Source organism: Dermacentor andersoni, chromosome 10 (assembly GCF_023375885.2).
Source record: "Dermacentor andersoni chromosome 10, qqDerAnde1_hic_scaffold, whole genome shotgun sequence".
Taxonomy (NCBI): Eukaryota; Metazoa; Arthropoda; class Arachnida; order Ixodida; family Ixodidae; genus Dermacentor; species Dermacentor andersoni.
In genome coordinates, this window is record NC_092823.1 from 48,722,429 (window position 1) to 48,746,062 (window position 23,634).

The 23,634-nt window shown below is 44.6% G+C and overlaps 1 long non-coding RNA gene across 1 annotated transcript; it reads left to right on the forward strand.

Moving 5' to 3' along the window:
• Positions 1-309: 309 nt before the first annotated feature.
• On the forward strand, positions 310-22,103 carry LOC129388264 (uncharacterized). The gene is made up of 3 exons (XR_008615274.2): positions 310-409; positions 20,731-20,878; positions 21,787-22,103. It is a non-coding gene; the product is annotated as an uncharacterized lncRNA (long non-coding RNA).
• The last annotated feature ends 1,531 nt before the right edge of the window (positions 22,104-23,634 follow it).

Genomic DNA, 23,634 nt, shown 5'->3' on the forward strand with positions numbered 1-23,634 from the left:
AGCCGTTGTTAAAGCTCCAAACGTGTATTCAGCCAGCTTTTATCATTTCGCAGTGTAAAAATTGTTAGCTTACCGTAAGTATGTCTTAATTTGAACTTAAGACTGAGGGGTGGCCCGAAGAAACAGATCGACGCATTGTGAGCGAGAAACAGAAGCGATGGGTGGTTATGCTGATTGAATCTCGGCATGTTCATATTTGTAGCTGTGTAATATACGCGTGTATGGTCATGTGCCGTCATAGTGCGCGGATATTTCCGCTGAATGTGTTTCACTTCGTGTGCAAAACTCTGCACGCTGCAGCATCGAAGAAGTTGTCTTGTCCTCGGGTGCACGTACGTGCTTGGACTCGCGATAGCCTGCTCTCAACGGATGCTCAACCGTCTACGGGCGCTCGTAACTTGATCATTAGGTAAGCCCACTCTAATTTTATATGGCTTGCATAAGGTAGTTGTTAAACTGATGTGCAGTAAGCAGGCGTCACGAACATATATGCAAAAAAATTCAGTAAACAGCGTCTTGTGGCCAAACTGACGCATTAATGGGAACAAGTATCGCCTATCATTTCAGATCGATTTCTACAGCAGCGCAATTGGCGCGATCACAATGGAAATTTTTGTTTTGACTGTTATAACCTTTGCCCACTTGCAATAAAAACGCAAGATAAAAGTACATTCATCAAGTTCCGAACATAACTTGTATTGACGCTTTACTGCCTTAGGACTATACTGCATCCGATCATGTAAACGTCCGTCAAATAGCAATGGTTCACTATGCATGATAGTTACTTTATTGCTAACATGCAATTTTCATCGAAGTGACCAGAAGGAATTGCTCGCTCTGCTGTGTCTTTCCTTCTGCTGCTTGCAGTGCAGCAAGACGTTTTTCTTCGCATGATGTCTTGGTAATGAAGGCATTCATGTTAGTAAGCTAGCTCTAAATGTATCTGCCAAATAAATGGACATGTCAGAGAAGCGAATGCGATCGTCATAGACTCTATGTTCAAACATTTAAGCTCAATTGCTAAAGCGGAGAGTATATATGCGTGAAAATCAGGTGCTTGTGTTGATACATAGCCATGAACAGGGTAACATAACATTACTAATTCATCATTTTCTTTTACTCGGAGACTAGTTGCTGTAGTCCTGCTGGAGCTGAGTCTGTTGCCTGCAATGTTCCCATATCTCTGAAATTATCGCAATGTTGTTAGCGTCAAAGTGAGTGGATCTTTCTCTGTGGAGTTTTTAATGCCTGAATGATGGCCATCTCCTTAGCTGGGTAGGTGATCACTGTTCGTGACTGTATTGCTGGTGGACAAGAACCGCTTCGATATTACAACCTAGCTGACCGAATGCAGCTCGGCAAATAGCGAAAGGATTAATATCTATGCCAAATTAGGTTTTTCAAGGTAATATTGTCACAATTAACAAGCAGCAGGAAGAGGTAAAACTGGGCAGGACACTTTGTTCGCAGGTAAACTTTAAAAAAAAATGCGCAGGGACCTCATCTTCTCTTCTACAATGCACGAGATCTTCGTCTTTCGCTACGTGCCCCATATTGGATGTGGCACTTGCCTTTCTCCAGAGAGATCTAGCGGCAGAAAGATGTGTCAGACGAGTTGTGGGCACTTCATTCCGAACAATAGGGCTTCATGCGCACAATGTGCACGTCCTCTGGAGGACACTCCCTCGCCCTGGAGTTAGCAGGGTTGTCAGGGGTAACCCCATAGTTCAGGTCGCTGAGGCACCGTACAACATTGCACAGAACAAAGCACCACCTGATGAGTTTTCCTAAAGCATGGGATGGGACTCCAAACCCAGACTTTGTCGCCTGGCTGATATGTCATGTATCGGTGCGGTAGATTGTAGCGTCAAGCATCGTAGTCCTGTTGTCCGGTGATTCTGACGCGTGCGAGTTGTCTCGCTTCTTCAGCCCGTTGAGCAAAAGCTTCAGGGTCCGTGCCTGTATGACCGCCGTCATGTGGCAATATCGCATCGAGTATCGCCGTCACTTCACGGCTATGAAGAAGGCTAAATGGGGGTTTTCGCGCTGTTTCCTATTGACCAGTGTTGTAAGCGAATGTAATGTACGGTACAATGTCATCCCAATTCACGTGTTCCACGTCTACGTACATACTCAGCATGTCGAGGATAGTCTTGTTCAAGCGTTCTCCTGGGCCGTTCGTTTGCGGGTGATAGGCAGTGGTCTTTCGGTGAGCTATGCCACTCAGGCCAATAACTGTCTTTAGGAGTGTAGCCGTAGAGGCAGTCCCTGTGTCCGTTATTATCACCGTTGGCGCACCGTGCCTCCGAACCACGGTTTCAAGAAAGAATCGCGCTGCTTCGACTGCGGTGCCGCTTGGAAAGGCCTTGGTTACTGCATAGCGTGTCACGTAATCCGTGGCAACTATTACCCACTTATTTCCACTATTAGAAGTCGAGAATGGTCCGAGAAAGTCCATCCTGATTTGGGCAAATGGGGTCGTCGGCACTTGTACTGGTTGAAGTAGCCCAGCGGGTTTCATATGTGGTGGTTTGCGTCATTGACAGTCGAGGCACGTGCGCACGGAATGTTTCACAAACGTGGCCCTCCTTGGACAGTGATATTTCTGTTTGACTCGGGCCAGGGTTCGTGTGTATCCGAGGTGGCGAGATGTCGGTTCATGGTGGCAGGCTTGCTGGACCTCATGACGGAGAGACGTTGGGACGACAAGTAGGCGGCTGCTTCCATTTGCAGCGAAGTTCTTCTTGTAGAAAACATCGTAACGGGAAGCAGAATGATGGCAAGCTTCTTACAACTGTTCTCGGTGCGCTTGTAACCCGGCCTTCTAAAAAAAATCAATAAGCGGAATCAGTTCGCTGTCTTCCCGCTGCTGAGGAGCAGTGGTGGCAGTGTCTAGAACGAATATAAAAGCCATGTGTTCGTCATCTTCTGCGACTTTCTGCTCAATAGACCTTGAAAGGCAGTCAGCGTCGGAGTGCTTTCTTCACAGACTTGTATATCACTCTCATATCGAATTCTCGAAGTCTCAGGCTCCAACACTCTAGTCGATCAGACGGATCCTTCAAGTGTGTCAGCCAGCAGGGTGAGTGATGATCGCTGACAACACTGAAGGAACGGCCATAGAAATATGGGCGAAACTTCATAACTGCCCATACCAACGCAAGACATTCTTTTCTGTAGTTCAGTAATTAGACTCAACACGTGAGAGTGTCCTGCTTGCGTATGCAATGACTCTGTCGACGGAGTCTTGCCACTGCACGAGCACAGCGCCGAGACCTATGTTTCTAGCGTCCGTATGAATTACGGTAGGGGCGTCCTGGTCAAAGTGAGCCAGCACAGGAGGTGTCTGCAGGCACTGTTGGAGATCATCAAACGCTGCTTGTTGTTCTTCGCCCCATACGAAGGCAACGTCTATGGCAATAAATCTTCTGTATTATGAGCAGATACCTAGGGTATGCCTTATTGCCTTCTTGTCCGCTGACGATGGAAACTTTGCGATGGCCATGATCTTGTCGTGGTCAGGGTGGACGCCTTGATGACTCACAACATGACCTAATAACAGGAGTTCCTCGAAACCAAAGTGACACTTTCCTGCTTTCAGTGTTAAGCCGGCGGACCGTATCGTTTGTAGAACCGCCAGCAGCCGTCTCATGTGTTCCTCGAATGTTTCCGAAAAACTGTGACGACGTCGAGGTATGCTAGGCACGTCTGCCACTTCAGACCTGACAGAACTATGTCGATGAGTGGATGAAAAGTTGCTGGAGCTGAGCACAAACCGAAAGGCGGGACCTTGAATTCGTAAAGCCCATCAGGCGTTATGAAAGCAATCTTTTCCCTGTCTCTATTGTCAACCTCGATTGGCCAATAGCCACTTTTTAGGACCATCGACGAGAAGTAGCAGCCGTGCCTCATCCTGTCGAGAGAATCGTCGATACGCGGTAATGGGTTTACGTCTTTCTTTGTCACTCGGTTCAGCTTACAGTAGTCGACACAAAAACGTAAACTGCCATTTTTCTTTTTGACCATCGCTAGCGGCGCTGCCCACGCGCTTTTTGACAGTTGGTTAACGTCGTGGTCGAGCTTGTCCTTCAGTTGCACTCGGATCGCTTCGCGTTCTTTTGGGGCTACACGGTACGGGTTTTGTCAGATTGCTCTCGCTGTCTCCTCCGTGATAATCCGGTGTTTCATCAGTGGCGTCTGATCAACTATGCATGTCGACGAGAAGCAAACGCGAAACTGGTGAAGCAGGTCCACAAGGCACCGCCTTTTCGATGGTGATAAGCTCGCGCTCACGTCGAGAACAAGTAATGGTGCAGCGTCTTGCTTTCCTTGTTGTAATGCAAAGGATTCGGCGAATTCCACCATCTGATCAAGGTAAGCAACTGCTGCGCCTTATGCAATGTGTCGTTGTTGCTTGCAGAAGTTTGCCAGCAGTAGTTTTGTTCACCCATGCATTACTTTGACGAGACTTCTGGGTGTGGCAACACCTTGAGTGAGCAAATGTGTAATTACCTACTCGGCAATACCTTCCCCATCGTACTCTGTGTCGCAGCTGACGGAAATGAGATGGTAATATACCGGTGCTGCGGTCACGTCGTCTATGATGCCCAAAGACTTGCGTTGTAGTTCTGCACTTTCGTTCCCAGAAAAGGTTAGTATTGCTTCTGGTATGTTGATGGCTACGCCGTACTCACGCAAGAAGTCCTTATCTAAGATTACATCATTGCTTGTTTTTCTAACTTATTTTCCTTAATGCACAAGGATTACTGCATGTGTAAGCAGAAAACAAGTCACACCGGCAATCCAAAGCCAACAATGTGTAAACATGGAACATTGATTGTGTAGTTTGATGGCTCAGAATAAGTAAAAACTACACAGTAAACACTTCTAACTTTGATTTAACACGAGACTACATCATACAGTAACCATACTCGCCTGTTGTAGCCCTGTGCAATGTAAATTTAAATTCTAGAACAGCTTTCTAGTGTATACTTCTATTGCTGCATCCTGTCGGTAGGCAAGTAACGTGTTTTGAATTTCTAGCAGCCTACTAGCCTGTCTAGTAATGAGTAGTAGAAATGTGCCACGTATCTTTTTTAACGATTTGCTAGAATGTGTAAACAGTTCACTTAGAAAATTAAGCCTCAGACAAAATACACAGCGTTGTGATAGTCTGAGTGCATGTCAGAGGTTGAGAAAAGTAAGAACGCAAGTGTTGCCAATGTTCCCACTATCACCACTGATCGCTGCTATAGGGGGCTTGATAGCGCACCGAGAGCCCTGGAATGAAGCCAATCTAGTCCCTGAAGTTGTCGCTTCATGACATTGCAACGGCGGTTCACCTGCACGGTAATGCGGCATTTGTTCCCTTTAAATATCTTCCTGTGGTGCCGTAAACTACCAAAGCAGGCCAGAGAAGGGGTTTGAGAAGACGTCTAGAATTTTCTATCACAGTGCAGAGAGCGTCACTAACATGAGTGGCACGCTGAAAATACTGGTGATTGCAAAAACACTTTATGTAAGAAACAAAAGCTATCGCATACGGGTATAGATTATCGTAAAAGTTCTTACCAGATATCCTGAGGCAACATCTCCTAAAATGTGCAAAATCACGACGAACACTTTTTACGGCAGCAGTATTATGTAAGCACACAAACTAGTAAGTGCAGCGTACGCCCTGATTCCGGGACAAGCCGCTACACAGCACCACATTTCCGCTGGCTTCACATGCGCCTGGCTCGGTGAGCGGTGAAGCGGCCTCCAGCCAAATATGGTACCGATCAGTGATGCACACAGTATGTTGTGTCCTTTTTCTCGGCGCCAGCTGTTTCCAACGGAGAAAAACAGAGGGCAAGGTCCCTGAACACAGCGAATTATAAAGAGACTGGTGCCGTGGCAAAGCAAATAATCCGGCATAACAGATTTGCACGACAATAGCCTCGAGCTCAAATATTCTTGCGCTACGCCCAAAGAAGAGGACTGAAAGAACAAGAAACCGTCCAATTAATCCAAGCACTCCTTATAAGCCGGATCACATATGGCACCCCGTATCTACTCCTCAAGAAAGCTGAAATTGAAAAACTCAACATCATCACCAGAAAAGCAATCAAGAGCGCACTAGGACTTCCCAGTACGACCTCAACCACGGCACTCCTCAAACTTGGCCTCCATAACACCTGGGAAGAAATGAGCGAAGCGCACAGAGCCAGCCAGCTGGAACGCCTTAAGCTGACTCAAACTGGCAGAGCAGTACTTCGCAAGCTCGCATACCGCGAAAGCTTCATAGCAGACTCAGACGCGAAAGCCCGATTGCCGCCACTTCTTCGTGACTCTATCTCAGTCGCTCCAATACCTCGCAACATGCATGCAACATACCACAAAGACAGAAGACAAGCAAGAGTTAGAGCGCTTAGCAAGAAATACTCAAAGAACCCCAACACGAGATATACAGATGCGGCAAAATACCCAGGTAGAAGAGCATACGCAATTACCGTGACCAACAACCAAGGGAAGGAGCTAATCGCTGCCACTATACCGGCCAGAAATCCAGAAACGGCGGAGGAAGTGGCCATCGTCCTTGGCATCGCCACATGCAAAGACACAATAATCATCTTGAGCGACTCGCAAACGGCATGTAGAAACTTACGAAAAGGCCGAATTTCTACCGCAGCAGTAAAGATTCTCAAAGAAATAACAAGACGCCAAGAACTACCCGACACCTACGTCGCATGGACCCCAGGCCACGAACACCTGGCAGGAAACGATGCAGCACATGCTGTCGCCCGAGAGCATACCAGCCGGGATTTCCTGCCGCACGGTCTCCGGAAAGCGACGAGGGTGGAGGACATTCCCATCAACTACGCCGTAATATTGCAACATTACCGACTGGAAAGAAGACAATATCCTCCACCTCATCCAAAATTAAGCAAGGAAGAAGCCACCGCCCTCCGCAGATTACAAACACATACGTATGTACATGGAATTATCATGCACCGAATGCACCCCACCAAATTCTCATACCTATGCCGGTATTGTGACGTACCAGACACGTTCCCACACATGGTGTTGGTGTGCCCGCACCGCGAGAAAAACAGTGAAGATGATGCCTCAGAACCGCTACAAGCGATCGAAGAAACGTGGGAGGCAATGTTAAAGGCACAGAGCCTGGAAGATCAGCAAAGTCTGGTGGACCGGGCCCGGGCTGCAGCATTAGCCAACGGCTTTCTGGACTAAGAGAGCCGCCCACCTAGGGCGAAGAAAGGACACTTTCTCGCTGTTTCTTACAATAAACGTTCATTCCTCCTCCTCCTCCTACGCCCGTCAATAACCTGGACGTACTTAGCGTCCAAATAAACTTGCACTACGTACGTCGACGTCCTGTCTTTCACTTAAAATCGTGTCGGCTGTGGGTAGGCGTAGCATTCACCAACTCCTACAGCTATCGTATTGGAATGGCGGATTCCCCAACGTGCACTAAGTGCAAATGTGAAGAGACCTTCAGTCATCTTCTGTGCCACTGTTCTCGCTTCAATAATCAACGTGATACTCTGCAGTGTGTCTTGAATAAACTGGATGACAAGCCATTTACGGACCCGAAGATCTTGGGAGCCTGGCCGCACAGCTCATTAGCGCAGAAAACAGTTCGAGCGCTTTTTCACTACCTGAAAACAGACTTGAGTGCCCGACTAGACATCCTACACCTAATCTATCTCTCTCTCTTTCACTCCCCATTCCCCTCCCCACGTGTAGGGTAGCGAACTGGACTCAGTCTGGTTAACCTCCCTGCCTTTCCTTCTTCCCTTATCTCTCGCTCTCGTCAGCGTAAAACTAAGCGCAACATAACCATGAGAGCTCAAATTAGCCTTCTGGTTGTTGGAAAATGACCAACATATTGTTAGCGTGTTGATTTTTTTATCCTCCTGACTTACTTACTTCTCTGACTTAGAAGCCAGAGAAGCATGCAGCTCTTCACGAAACCAGACTCATTGTATAATGAGTACCCGTCATAATTTCATGGCTGCAAGTATGAACCCACTGGTTGACGCATAAGAGTGTTGATGATGTTTGCCAGACATCATCCACTTAATGTGCGCGTCAAACCTTTCTTTAGAATGCTTATGTTGCCTTTAGAGAAAGTGTAGATGCGAGCTTGCTTGCTGAGAGGCAGAATTTGACAATACAGAGTGAGCGCAACACATTAAACTCCATAATACTTATTGAGAATTTCAGATCGGGAATCTTCAAAGCATGATTAATTTAGTGGTGTTAAGATTCAGCTGAAAGTTGTTGGTTGTTACACTCAAATGGTGTTCAAGCATCACTGTAACAACATTCTTCGCTTGGAGTGCACATCATGGGTGTAATCGACTTAAGCTGTTAGCTTTTTGCTGCATTTTCAAAAACTGTTTTCTTGTTCAGAGGAAATTTTCAAGTTTGCATTCCTTGTTAGGTGTTGTACGTAACGTAACCTAACCTGACCTAAACGTCTGAATAGTGAACACAACTTAATATTTGTACTTGATTTTTATGGATTGCACACCGTTGCTGCAAAACACAATTTCATTGGAAAGCTACATTGACATTACGGAAAAAAATCGCTTGAATCAACCATAGCCACCAATAAGACTAACATGGTATGATTATGAATGTGTGTTATCGTACTTTCACCTGTCATGTTATTGAACACATGCAGTGTGCGTCTGCTATAAATAAGTTCCTAAAATCCAACCGAGTTGCGATGAATCAAATAAGCAGAATAACGATGTTTTTCCGACTTTTGTTCAAAATCAGCTCACAGTAAATTCTACATGAAAAGTTCTATAACTGGAAATAAGTTTACTGAACTGCGAATAGCGCTTCAAGTGTCTCATTCGAATAGGGCCAGATACAGAAGCTACGACGAGCCTTTGGCAATAGTGATTACATTTCACACCTTGACATAGCCCTCCTGCTTGTTTCAAGCTGTATTTAGAACGGCCCCAGCTCAGGCATGTGTATGGTGTTGTGCAATAAATTTGGCATCACACGGAAATGTCAAAAGGCTGCGCATACAACTGAAATTTTCTTCTAGAAAAGAAAAATTTGCTCATGAAATTATACGCTTCTATGTAGCCTTTGCAACACGGTTCCATTAAGATGGCTATGGCCCTCAAGGAAGAAGTCGAGACCGGATACTGACAATCCTCATTTCTGTTCCGGCAAATATAGGCTCGCCTTAACCAGCTGGGTCTTTCCCAGTGAACTCATCACAGCTTGAACCACTCCATGCGATAAGCAGTTCTTGGAGTGACCGTGAAAAATTCCCTGAGGCACAAGTTAAACTCCGTGGTACCACCTTTCTCCTGCAGTTATTCTACCTGCTTAGCTAGCCAGATGGGTCGAAGATGGCAAAGGGAGAGGCAATCAACAGCTTCAAGCACAGAACTTGTTCAAGCTGAATCTAGTTTAAATGTTAAATTCTTCACTTATCATTTGCCAAAAATGGAAAGTCAGTAGATCGTATGGTGTTCGTACAGACAATTCGTTCCCGCAGAGAATTCGCAGTGAAAGAAACAGCTTATAAACGCTTTAATAACGGTCGGAATGATTTAGCGAAGATATGTTATTAATAATGAACGTTTCTGGTGAAGGTATAGGTAGTAAACTAAATAATCAAAGCAGGTGCACATAGATTAAACGACAGACTTCATTCCACTGGCAAAATTTAAATCATCTCAATTATATAATGTGTTCGATACTTTATGCGTATCGAGCGACAGCACTTCTTGGTGCCTGCTTCTTGCTTACGTCATTCTTATGCTGCATAATTCAACTGTTTCAAGTTCGTTTTTCCTCGTACAAGAAAATTCACGTTCATCGCAGGAAAACTTATAGGTGATTTCCGGAAACTTCCTGATGAGATCAGAGAGCAGCCTGAACCCTAGGCTACCCTAGATATGCGTTTAGCACCCTCGGATCTTACAAATTTTAAAGACATACTCCTTCTGGGCAAGTTCTTAGCATCATCTGCAAGGTTATTTGGAACTATGAATTTGCCTAAATGGGGGAACAGTCATTCTAAAATGTGTCAAGCAATATCGGTGACGACGCATACACATTCCAACTGCAATAAATAAACGTAAATTAGCACCAAACGCAAGAATAATTGGATTGATGCCATTCATGCAGTGGAATTAATACGGCCTTCCGGTCTAAATATGGACTCCTTGGTATATTCAGATAAATACATCTAAGGAGGTCGCGACGTGCATTATGCATTTTGCACTTATTCCGAATTTTTTTTCTAAAAGACCTGATGATGAATAGACAGCAGCGAAATCACTGAGATCGGAGTATTTAGTACTTTATAAAGGTCCAGAAATTGGTTTCTCTGCCGACCGTTGCATCCAAAGCTAACAATTTTTTGGCATCAATTAAGACGGAGAATGCACGTCACACAAAAATTGGGGTTGTTCGCTTTGATTGTTCGTAAATGAAGATCATACTGCACATTTTGTGGCTATACGTGTCATTACCTTGAAAAAAAAAATGTTTGGCATTTTCCAAACTGCGTAGAGGTATCACTATGTGCAGTTGAAACTAATACTTTCTCAACTGATACTAAATGCAGTCTCCAATGCTTTACACTATACAGGTGAACTAGTTAACACAGAACACGCTCCTCACTTACTATCCTGACCTAGGGTGCGATTCAGGTTCTTCAAACTTGCATTTTGCATTGCATGTCCGTCTCATCAGTAAAATTTTGTGTCTGGTACACTGATGACAGCTTGCAGTAACTACCTCTACTGGAAATATAATTGACTGCCAAATTATGTATACCTTGCTAGTGCGTCGGTAACAGCACTTGTGAGCATAGATTAGTTTCTTCTACTGCGGATTATGCATGCGCGATCCAAGGAGGTTAAAGAAAAACTTTTTTCTTCTAAGAAAAGATTTTCTTTAACTTCCTTGGCTCGATCAGATTGGAATGTGAAGTCAGGTGTCAATGTGGGGTATACTCCTGCATAAACTTCATCAGTATTTCTCCTCATCTGCGGCATTGATCTTTGCTGCAACACTGTAAAAACAGGGTTCCTTTTTACAGCACCTGTAGAGAGGGAAGTATTTAATCTTGAATGAATGGCAAACGTATTAAAATAATGATATAATGTTAAGTATGTTTCAAACAAGTTACCACTTCTTGCCTTCCACTCTGGTGCTTTTCGAATTTTGAGGTTGGCATTTGTACACATGGTTTGACTGCATATTGTTATTTCCATGCAAGAGTGAATTTGTGTGCATGGTACCTCGTCGCAACTTTCTGCTGCAGAGAATGTCATGGGGTTTATTCTGCATTGGTAGCAGTCGCACAAACTGCTCCTTTTGAAGTTGGAATCCAAGGTTAACGCAAAGCACTGCTGAGGTTCTAACAAAAAGTATCGAGCCCTCAGAGCCCTTATCCTGCGCACTGAATGCCTAGTGTTATAATAGTGACACGTGTACTTATCTTTATCGGGCGACCACGTTTCGCCGCCTAACAAATGTTATCGCACTGGGCGGGACGCGCCTGCATGTATCCGAAGTTTCTGCAAAGTTACTGATGCTTCTATCCACTGTCTGTTGTCGCCGAACCTTGTGTTATCTCTTTTCATCGCGTGACGCGAATTGTGTAGAACTTTGTGGAAGGCACGCGGGTCCCAACGATTAGTCTGGAACATTCAACGACTGCTGTATAAAAGCCGACGTGCTGGACCCGCTGATCAGATTTTCGACGATCGCCGACCGTGTTCGCCGCTATCGTTGCGCTATAAGTGTAGCCTCTTTGGTGGGCAGGTTCGCCCAATAAAAGTTAGTTTTGTCTTTCACAGTATTGTTACTGGGTCTTCAACGTCACCACCACCTGACATTTGGTGGAGGTGCTAGTGCATTCATGTACCGAACGCCCCCGCAAAGCCGCGATCCAAGCCCGAGGACAATACCAACATCGCCCAAGACCAGCGTGCTAGCCGCCGACTGGAAGGACTGCCCCATAAGCACGGACTTCTACCTGAGACGACCCCAATGGCTGCCTCAGCGTCCCCCGTTATCCTGCAGCAACCTAGGGACCCACCGACCCTTCACGGAGCAGCCAGTGAAGACCCGGAATCCTGGCTTGAGACCTACGAACGAATCGGGACTTTCAACAACTGGGACTCCGACGACAAGCTGCGGCATGTATACTTCGCATTAGAAGGCGACGCCAGAAAGTGGTTTGAGAACCGGGAGTCGACCATGACAACATGGGACCAGTTCCGTAGCGGCTTCCTGCGCATCTTTACGAGCATCGTGCACAAGGAAAGGGCCGAAGCTATGCTGTACGCCCGAGTGCAGCTACCTAACGAGAACGTTGCCATCTTTACGGAAGAAATGAGCCGTCTGTTGATGAGACGTCTGTTGATGAGACGCCCACCCTGAAATGCCCGAGGAGAAGAAAGTCCGCCTACTCATGCTTGGTGGGAAGGAGGAGCTCTTTCCCGGAATGGTACGAAGCCCACCGAAGACCGTCGACGAGTTTCTTCGCGAGGCCACCAGCATCGAGAAGACACTCGAGAAGACATATCCTTTTGGGATAATATCGTAGTAAGAGGCATATAGCCGAAGCAAAAATAGTAAGAATTTGCACTACACGTGCTAAATGAACGCGACTTCGTCAATACGGTCTGTTGAAACATTGCTCGGATGCTATTCGCATTACCGTCGACAGTCCTCGTTAGATGAAATCTGACGTGTCTTTCTTTTTACTACGGCTAAATACGCAGTCAGTTATTAATTATTCAACGGCTGTAAACAATATATCAAGGGCTAAAGGGCGAATGGGAAAATTGTAAATCATCATGCTAGATTTCCGATCCCGCTTTCTGTAGCTCAATGCGCATTACATAAAACATTTTTGCAAAGCTTAAAAAAAGCTCGTGAATGCTCGCGAAAAGTGTTGGTTTTTTTTTTAGGGTTTCTTTTTTGGGCTTGGAATAAAATTTTTAATGTAGAGTCTGTAGGAGCTGCAGAAAGCCGGATCAGGAAATTTTTATCACGACGAGGAATTTTCTGATTGTTTCTCTTGCTTTGATTACAATACTTTAATCTAAGTAAATGCTAAAAAGTAATTAGTTATTTGAGCGAAACACAAACATATTCTAGCTTGCTCCATGCGACAGTAAACAAAACTGTCTTTGTTTTCTCCAGCTATGCGGCCTTCCCATGTCATTAAATTTCGGCTCAAATTAAGCGGTACATCCTGCATATTTCGTTATTCTCATGAAATAGGCGCTTGGCCATGAGGGGTGCGGGCATGCAAAAAAGTGCCTTGGTCAGGAACTTTATTTGGCACACTTGTGACTCTTAGACCTTGGTACCTCTCGTTGGTGTCTAACAAAGTGCAGTCGGCCCGCCTTCTGATCGAATGACACAGTAGAATTCGCAGCAGGACAAAATCGTTAACTTTTGCCAGTGGTCTTCAAAACTTGCACTAGGACAGTTATAGCTTTAGGTGCTTCAGATGGATGAGGCCAGGTCACAAGAATTTTCGGTTCACATATTTCACAGTTGGTTTAGGGTTCTTTGTAAATAGATGTGCGAGACGTCATGTTGGGGACAAGTGCACGACAAGTGTTTGATGGTTTCTTCAAAACCAAAAGTGACACACGTTGGTGTATTGCCCATTCAAATATAGTGAGAATAGGCGTATGTAAATACCACATCTATTTATGTATGGTAAAGCAATGTCGTATGGCCGCCGTAGAGGCCAGTTGGCACTTGATGCCATTTTCACGATCAACCAAGCGTAGATTGCGCAGAAAGATCGTGTCGCTCTGGCAGAAAGTAAACAGTCTTCCTACAGGGTCCGTCCTCGCCGGTGGAATTGAAATATTCTGGGTGCCTTCGTGAGCAGACCGGAAAGCCTTGCCATCAACCGCGTTACTGACAATGCCACAATATCTCATAAACCATGGAACGATTATCATCATCATCAGCCTACTTATTTAGGTCTACAGATGGACGAAGGCATCTCCCTCCGATCTTCAATGACCCCTGTCTTGCGCCAGCGGATTCCAACTTGCGCCTGCAACTCTCCTAATTTCCTCTCCCCACATACATTTCGAGTCCTCGACTGCGCTCCCCTTCTCTTGGCACCCCTTCTCTAGCTATAATGGTCCACCGGACCCCACACAAATGAGTTTGGTCTGTCTATAGAAAGTCTATAGACTTTTTATAGACCACCTTGTTTAAGGTTTCTATTTCTTTTTGTCTACTCGCATTCTATAGATGGTCTATAGAAAAAAGTCGATAAGATCTTTTGTTTCTTTTTGCATATGTCCTCTCTATGGACTGTCTATAGACGAAAGTTAATAGAGTCGCTTTTATTTGGTCTATTCTTTGTCTATAGACTGTCTATGAACGAGATTCAACAAAGTTTGTATTTTTTTCGTCTACTCAAATTCTATACACGGTCTATAGAAAAAGCCGATAAGACCTTTTTTGTCCTTCTCGCATCTACAGACTGTCTATAGACGATAGTCAATACAATTTCTATTTACTTCTTTCCAATTTTTGTCTACAGACGAAACTCAATACACTCTCTATTTACTTTTAGACATTTATGACCTATAGACTGTCTATAGAGGAGAGTCGATAGTTTCTATTTGTTTTTCTCTACTCGAATTCCATAGACAGTCTATAAAAAAAGTCGATATTGTGTTTGTTTCTTTTTGTCTACTTTCCCTCTATAGATTACCTATAGACGAAAGTCGAAACAATCTCCCTTTACTTTTGTCTATTTGTCTATTGACGGGCTACATACGAGAATCGATAAAGTTTCAATTTCTTTTTGTCTACTCCCGGTTTATAGATTGTCTATAGAGAAAAGTTAATAAGCTGTTGTTTCATTTTGTCTCCTTTCACTCTCCAGACTACTATAGACAAACGTCGATAGGGTCTCCATTTATTGCTGTTCATTCTTCGTCTTTAGACTGTCTGTGGACGAGCGTCTATAAGGTTTTGATTAGTTTTGTCTGCTCCCAGTTTATAGATTTAATATAGAGAAAAGTTGATAAGGTTTCTATTTCTTTTTGTCTACTCCTATTCTATAGTCGGTCTAAAGAAACAAGGTCGATATGATTCTTGTTTCTTTTTGTCTCTTCCCAGTTATGTAGTTGCACAGACACGCATATATATATATATATATATATATATATATATATAAATATATATATATATATATATATATATATATATATATATATATATATATATATATATATATATATATGTGTGTGTGTGTGTGTGTGCGTGTGTGTGTGTGTGTGTGTGTGTGTGTGTGTGTGTGTGTGTGTGTGTATTCCTACGCGACTAGGCACTCGAGGTACAATGCGTGTAATCGCGGATTGCGGGCTTCTTCACGCTCGGTCAAACATTTCTATGGAGCACGTGTTGAACAACAGAAAGCTGTATTAGGAGTTTCTCATGTTGCTCCACAATTTCCTCATTGAGAATTTTCATCTAATATAGTAATCGATAAATTAATAAACACTAATTCTCTAATCAGGGGAATGCAAAAAAAATAGTCTGAGTATCTCCAAGCGACGGCAAACAAAATTGCCTTGGTTCTTTCCAGATGCGTAGCATTTGCAGATTTTAAATACTGGCTGAAAGTAAGTGAAACACACCGTAACTTCTTTGCAATTCGAGTTATTCTCCACGGTTTCCTATATCACCGCCGGTGAAGGCCATAGGGTCGGACGTCACCAAAGGTCATGTTGTGCGAACAGCCCGCATACAGATTGTGGTAAAGCGTGAGATGAACTAGAAAACAGCCAATATTGAAAATTCTTATTGTTTCAGGTTTACATGCCGTTTATAATATAAATTGAGTATAGACCAAAGTCGTTAATCTCAGCCCAACCCGTGCACTCTTTAACCAAGCGCAGGTACCGGTGGATAATACGGAGCTACGTTTGATATAAACCACTTAAGTTGTATACTGCTGAGATCACTGTAGATACTATTTGTAGACTTTAGTATACACATAGTGTACACCTCCGGATTTGTTGACCACGTGATATGATCTACGTAATTGCTCTCGGCAATCCTAAGGCAGCCTTCACAGTTGTCATAGCATCACTTTCGAGGCAGTAGAACAAAGAAAACAAAACACCGTTTGAATCGCGATAGTAGTTCTTATTGACGCCAAGTTTTGCTTCAAGCAGATTCCAAACAGGCATCAAGCTAACAGCAAAGATACTCGTAATGTTTGTAGCTGACAACGCAGAGTTTGCGAGTGTGCAACGAACCGATGTCGCGCATGCAGTGTGCGCGTTGTGTGTGGCCCGATTCTCAGATACCTTTCACGTTGTCCTCATACCTTGGCTGCATCACTAACATTGGGTCGTTCTTCGTTGACTTATATCCTGCACTATGAACTCGTCAAAGTTTCTCATTCACTGAAAATATGCGCCAAATTCTCTGAATCCACCCAGTATTTCGCAGGCGGTATGCCTGCGTGACCACGCATATGAGTACGTCATTGCTGTACTGATTGCTTTGACCTATCATAAAACAAAATTTGCGCTAACATATGTGCGGCTATCGCATTTGGTGGCGCGCTGGAATATATGCTACATATGCACTGTATTACTCATCATCGCTGGCGATAATTCAAGCGCCTGAATGACCCTTTAACGGCTTTTACAAACAGCACATTCATCCAAGTGTGCGTTCCAGTTCCGTACGATTGCCCGCAGCGCAGTGTTTGTAATACAACTTGCCAGCGCATTTCTTTCTCCCATGAAAAAGACAAGAAAAAAATGAAAAGAAAAGCAACCCGTGCTACGTGAACGGCGCGCAGAGAAGAGAAAGGGACAAAACAATGAAAAAAGAAAAAATGCGCTCGGACTTCTCGGAGCGCGGTCACCCCTAGCGCCCTCAGGTCCTGCGCATGCGCAATGGCGGGGCGTCATCTGTCCGCGTAATTTTGAGTTCTCCACGAGTGTGCCAGGCAGGTAAGCGCTTGTTGCTGCGGTGTGTGGTGTCTACCAGAGCCTTGGTGCCTCTGCATGTGTGCCTTCTTTGTGGCATCAGACGTCAACTACACTGAACGTTAAGTTTTAGCAAAGACGTTTTCCGTCAACAGCTCATGATTAGGTCAGGCCATTTCGTAGCGCGAACCGGCAGCATGTACCGTAGGCGACTCGGCCATAGTGTCAGTTGGTGGTTTAGACGATTTGACAAATCCTTCTTGGGGGGCGTTTTAAGCGCTCGTTTCCCTCGGACGTGTTTTTCCGTAGCACCGTATTTTCGCCCCGATTGCTGGTTTTTCCCCGCTACTGGAACTCTGTCGTTTATGGACCGCTTTGGTGGTTCATATTTACTACGGCCGCCTATTTACAAGGTCCGTCGGACTCTTTCACCCCAAGAACTCTTGCGCTTCGTTCCGCAATAGCTGTAGCATCGCACCTTGGTTCTACTGGCCAATTTTTACCTATGATGGCTACTACCTCTTCAAGTGGGCCAGAAGGCATCTTACACTGGAACTGTCGCGGCTATCCAAAGAGATCGGCATGTTTGTGACCTCGAGAGAGGTATTGACGGTGCCGAAAATAGATCACGGCGAAACAACTCCGTTTTTGGGGTCTTTCCGACTCTGACAATTTACAAAGTTACGTCAAATACGAGGAAGTCGTCATACGGCGTTGTCAGGACGTCTTAGGTTTACCTTAGACCCAAAGAACTAAGAAAGGCCCACCGTCTTGGCCGCCACTCTACGGGCACAATCGCCCCATTATCGTTAAGTTTTGTTTTTACCAAACGAAAGAGTCCGTGAAAATGCACCACTCTTGAGGTCTTTCCCCGCAGATGTGGCGAATCGCTTCCCGTATAGCCACAAGCTCTGCAGCGGTTGATGTAGAATGATGATCTAGCATGAAAGCTCGAGTCATCTTTTGGGCTGGTATCACCACAGCTGCTGTCGATGCCTTTGGTGACGCGGAGCCGTCTGTGTAAACATGAACATATGTCTGGTATTCTGAGCAGATGTATGCCAGAGCAAGTCGTCGTAGTCCGCTAACGGGAACCAATGACTTCTTTAGTATACCGGGGACATGCACGCATACGAAAGGTTGAACCATCACCCGCGGTGGTTTGACGGGGTGATATGGAAGGGCATAACCTGATGTTATGTAGGGTAGATGGCAGTGGACCGCACTCGTGAAACTGCTGTCCCGCCGCTCATGTAGAACCGACGTCAATGGAGGGCAATGGTGTCGTGTCAGTAAGCGTAAATACACACGAAGTGGTTCGTGGGACAGGTATATCGATAATGGGCATACGCGGGCTTCCTCAATAGTGCCTTTGTTGGAGGCACGCCGTGGCAAGTAGAGGCATATTTTGAGTGCCTGCGCTTGAACGCTCTCTAATGTCCGTAAGCAGGAAATGCTCAAGTTTGAGAGTATCGGAAGGCTGTATCGAATGTAGCCTACGAAAAGAGACTGATAAAGTCGTAGTAATGAGCCTTCCGTTGGGCCCCATTTCATGCCTGCTACGAATATATTAAGTTTTTACTAAACAGATTAACATGCCTCGACCATGACAAACCGCGGTCAATGATAACGCCCAAGAATCTGTGGTGGGAGACATAAGGTATTATAACACCATTAATGGAGATCGGGTAGCGGCTGACGCATTTGTGCGTGAATGCAACCACAGCACATTTTTCAGCAGCTAAGAGCAAACCCTGACGCAGCATTTAACGTGAAGTACATGACACAGCACGTTGTAATTTCGCACCTTATTGGGCGTGTTGTACCAGAAGCCCAGATGCAGATGTCATCTGCATATGCACTGATGTGGATATGAGGTGGAAGTTCGCTCACCCGGCCAATCAGTGCCGCATTAAATAATGTTGGCTGAGAACTCCTCCCTGAGGAACTACACGGCATACATGATGACGATTAGTCTCTCCATCAGGCGTGGACATGTAAACGAAACGGCCGCTGAGGTAACTCAAAATCCACAGGTAGAGCCGGCCGCCAACACCCAAATCATCTAGGGCATCGAGAATGGTTTCATGAAGGATGTTATCGTAGGCCCTTTTCATGTCTAAGAAAACAGCGGTGACAAGTCGGCGTCGACGTTTTTCATGTTCCACTGTTACATCCATACATACAATCATACATAGACATATAGATATGAGTACTTGGCCCCTCCAAAGGTAGTGACGAACCCTAAAAATATAACCACTATAAAGTAATCATACAAATGTGGAATACGGAGTGAGCACGACATCAAGTTACTCAATACGGATGTTCCACAGCTAGCGGCCACTTGACATTCAAAGAGCTTCATGCACATTTACACGAATTTTGTTCGCCGGAATTGGCAGTAGTGGGACAGCTGTAATAACTTTTGGATCTATATTTAGCCGTAAAAAAAATATTAGTTTTGTAGCTGAATATTTTGAACTAGAAGTCGGTTAACTGGAAAAAAGTTAATATTTTTACCACGAAATTTTAAATTTAGCGTAGCTCATCTGGACCTGAACAATTCAAATCTGGAACAGCACAATGAATTAGGCGATGGCCATTTTTACTCAAGTCCTTCCCTTTTGCACTAACTCCTGCATGGTATATCCAACTTCAGAGTGCAAAAAAGACCGCTGTGTTTGGCTGACCTGGCCAGTGAAGTACTCATTATTCTACTTCCCTTAATTCAATCTAACAGATAATTGGAACATAATTTTGATCCCCCGAGGCGCTACACACATATATTGAAGAATACTGCCGATTTTCGTATTCGTAAAAGCGCGAGAACCTCATTGAGACCGATGTTACTGTTTGGGCTCCTTAAGCCGTAGGTATCATGTCCGAATGCAAACGGAAATTCCTGTCGAGCGCTGCAGAGCCCGCATTTATCATTTTTTCTATTTTCTCATTTTTGTTATAATGAGACTCACCACCATAGCTTCTGCGTATACTAAATTTCAGCGCATCGTACTACGTGTCATCTACAAATTGAGTGTACGGCGGCACACCCTCAGCTCCCTTCACGCTTGGCTTGCTTGGCATTGTGTAGGCAATTTCCCAATAATTCGAACCGTGGTTTATTTTAAAAGGCATCGTAACTATAGTGTTTTCGACTATCACTAACGACGTATTGAATTTACAAGCATGCTTATGTACCCGAGAAATCATATGTACCCGACAAAACACGCATGCTTGTTGGCAGGCGTACTATTATGGTCGCGAATTATCGCAATCAATTGCAGCATAATCAGGGCGGGAAAGGTGTGACATTCAACAAAAGTGGCAACTCCTGATGTCCTGAGTATGAAGTTAGCACGATAAGGCAATTTACCTAACTACTGCGCAAATGTGGCTACGACATGAGGAATTGGCAGTCGCGCTCGGAGTTTTGCAGCAGGTCTTGCGCACTTCGAGGTTTCCATGCCGAAGGCACAGCTCGGCGCAGCAAGTGAAAAATGTAGCGCTTTGGCGCAATTGACGCAAGCGCACTGTTCGAGCAATAGCAGACGCTGAAGCCAATTCGGATATTGGACATATTCTCAGCGAAGGAGCTAACTGGCTAGTAGCCAGGAACCATTACGAACGAAAACGTGTGTGAAAGCAGCCCCTGGCTATCATATTTCATTAGGTACAAGCTATCTCTTTTCCTTAACCATAGCACAGCTGCCGCGACTAACGCTGCAACGCATTGTTGCAGATGTGGGAAGCCCTCATTCCGCCCTCACAGGACATGAAGAGCACTGACGACAGACTGAACCATGTCCGCTCACTGGCGAAGGAAGTTGGCCTGGAATTGAGGAGCTGCGAGATGGCTCACGTCTATCTCCCCTTGCAAGAATGGTCCGGTGAGTGTTTTGGCCCCGATAACTCTCACACAATCCTCAGCAGGTTCGTTCGCTTACGGGAGGCTAGGCGATTACAAACGTTTATCACACAGTGTGGAAACAATGCTAATCGAACAGCTTACTGCATTTAGCTTGGGCGCAGTCACATATTATAAGCTAACCCTACAGAGAGTGGTCGAAAGAAACTAGCCAGTGTCATTTTCAGTCACGGTATGGGAATCTTTGTCATCGCTTATATGTCGAAATGCTCAATATATGCAAGTTCAATCGGAGGAAATATGCTGTTTTACTCTCTTTTTCTCTTTATTTCCTTGTGAGCCAGAACAAAAGTCACATCGCTTGGGGTAAACTTTTAAAAAATATTGCTTGCCTTATTACCTTGCGAGATAATGACGTTGAATGGCTTCGGTGAATTAGGTCAGAATGAACCACTTGAGCTCCATCTTCCTTGGCGAAAAAAAAAAACGCACAATTTGGCATTCTTCGACTTTCTGTTGAGCCTCTGTACACGGACAACGTCCTGGAAAAAAACCAAATTCTTGAAATTCGTACTAATTTATTTTCATCTATTTTATTATTCTATCGATATTTTCATTGTCACAAATATAAGTTCTTTATGTTCGCACATATATTTTTCCGATAAGAAGAAAAATTGACAATCGCCATCCCTGTACTTCCAAGGCTTCTTTCCCTCTTACTTAGTAGAATGTGTCCATCCATCGAGCCAAGTGGCCGATCCATTTGATAGTTGGGAAGCAGCATACTGGGAGCCAATATCGGAAAACAGAACAAATAAAAAAAAAATTAAATCGCTAGAATTTACACTCCAAACGCTGTTTACAAATATTTATTGTTTAACGTGCCTTTTGACGACGCATTTTTGTTTTCCTTCTCTTTGCATTCCGCAGAAATGCTGGCTGCATTGATACCACGAAATTACACCCTGACTTCTGAGGAAAGGCACGCCTTGTTCCAAGACACTAACGAAGAATTCCATAAGTGGCTACGAGGTCGGAAAAATCCGCTCTTGGCTGACAACTATGTAATCCACGGGATAAAGTCGATGAAACAGCACACATAAATATGGTACGCTAGTTGTGACAGCGTTTCATTTCAAGGCAATATTACTCAAGCGCCCTTTTTTGTCAGCATTCAACTTCTCAATTGCAAAACCTGATGACGCTCTCAAATGTCCTTCAGTGTACTTAAAGAATAAAGCTTTTCATGGTGCGTACATCATCAGCCGTAGCTCAGTTGCTATGGCATTCTACCTGCTCCGCTATAGTTGGAGGATTTGTTTTCCGGTAACTGCAGCCGTATTCTAGGAAGGGGCCGGATCACGAAAACGTTCCTGTACCGCGAAGTACCTGCTCGTACGCTAGGACTTTCTGTCTGCCGTGTCCCCTCGAATGTGTTTTGGGATTGTAACACTCAGCACTAGCTACAATAGTTATTTCTTACGAAGCGAAACGTGACTTGTGGGATGCTTCTTGCGCCTGCGTCTTACTCTTTCTTTTTCGGTGACAGATAACGCTCTGCACTGAAAACTTTTGTACACCCTTGAGTGACTTGCCATTGAGTGCTTGCCACAATGGTAACACCGTTACCGTCACGGCCCTGCACAACTTTATAGAAGACAACAACGAAGCTCTAACTAGGCGAGCGATGACAAAACACGCAGTTCAAAACTATATAGTCATTCTGACAGCCTTGGACGTGCAGAAATATCTAACTAGAAATTTTCATATCTCTCACTGTTGAATTCTCTTGTCGGATATATATGTGCGCGCAAGGCTGTCAGAATTATTACATAGTTTTTAAACACGTCGTTCGTCATCGCATGTCCAGTTAAAGCTCCGTTGTCGTCCTCTATAAATTTCTGTGAGGCCCTAACAGTAAGACTATTTCCAGTGCGATTGGGAAACGCAGTTAAAAGTATAAACAATTTTGTAGTGTGTAAAACTTCGTGAAAGTAGCATTACGCTAGCTGTCGCGGAAGCTCTAACAAAGTTTATGTGTGTCTGCAGTTTTAGTCACCATGGTCTGTATATATTGCATCAAAACGGATATTCTGCAAAGCTTTTCTGTGGTCTTGTAGGTGAGTAAGTCCAATGGTTTGTCTTTCATCACCAAGTCAAGCTGAGTGGTCAACAAATATTCGTCTCCATGCAGTGGCGAAACTGCTACCTTTTTGTTTGTAAACAAACTTTCACACACAGTTCGATTAGTGGAGTTTTAAAGGGAAAACATTCTACGAGAAGATGATTGAGGCAAATGGCAGGCATTCCTAGCCAGTAACACGGCGGAGAACTTAACGGGACGACTTTTTTCGGTGGGAGTGGGAGTGGTATCACGACTGAGAAGATAGTGCCGGAGGGGGACCACACCGTGATTCGTTGGGGCGCGCGCTGACGTCAGCTGCAAGTCACGTTGGTGCGTGCAGTGACATTATTCGGTTCTCACGGCAGCGCCAATCAAGCACGTCGTATTTCCGCCTCGTCAGCTGACTGCTAATATGTTAACGAACAAATGAACATGGTATTAGGTAATACACCAGTGCGTATACTGTTAAAAAGACCCGCCAAATAGATGAGTTCATAGTTGGGTAATATGGTTGTTAAAAAACACAGACTTCCCATACGGTCACCCTTAACGTTTTCGGATGGCTTCCCCACTGAAACATTAGCATCATCATTATTAGTATTGCCGGATTTGCAGATGCATCTTTAGCGAGAACTTTGATTCACAAAAGAAGT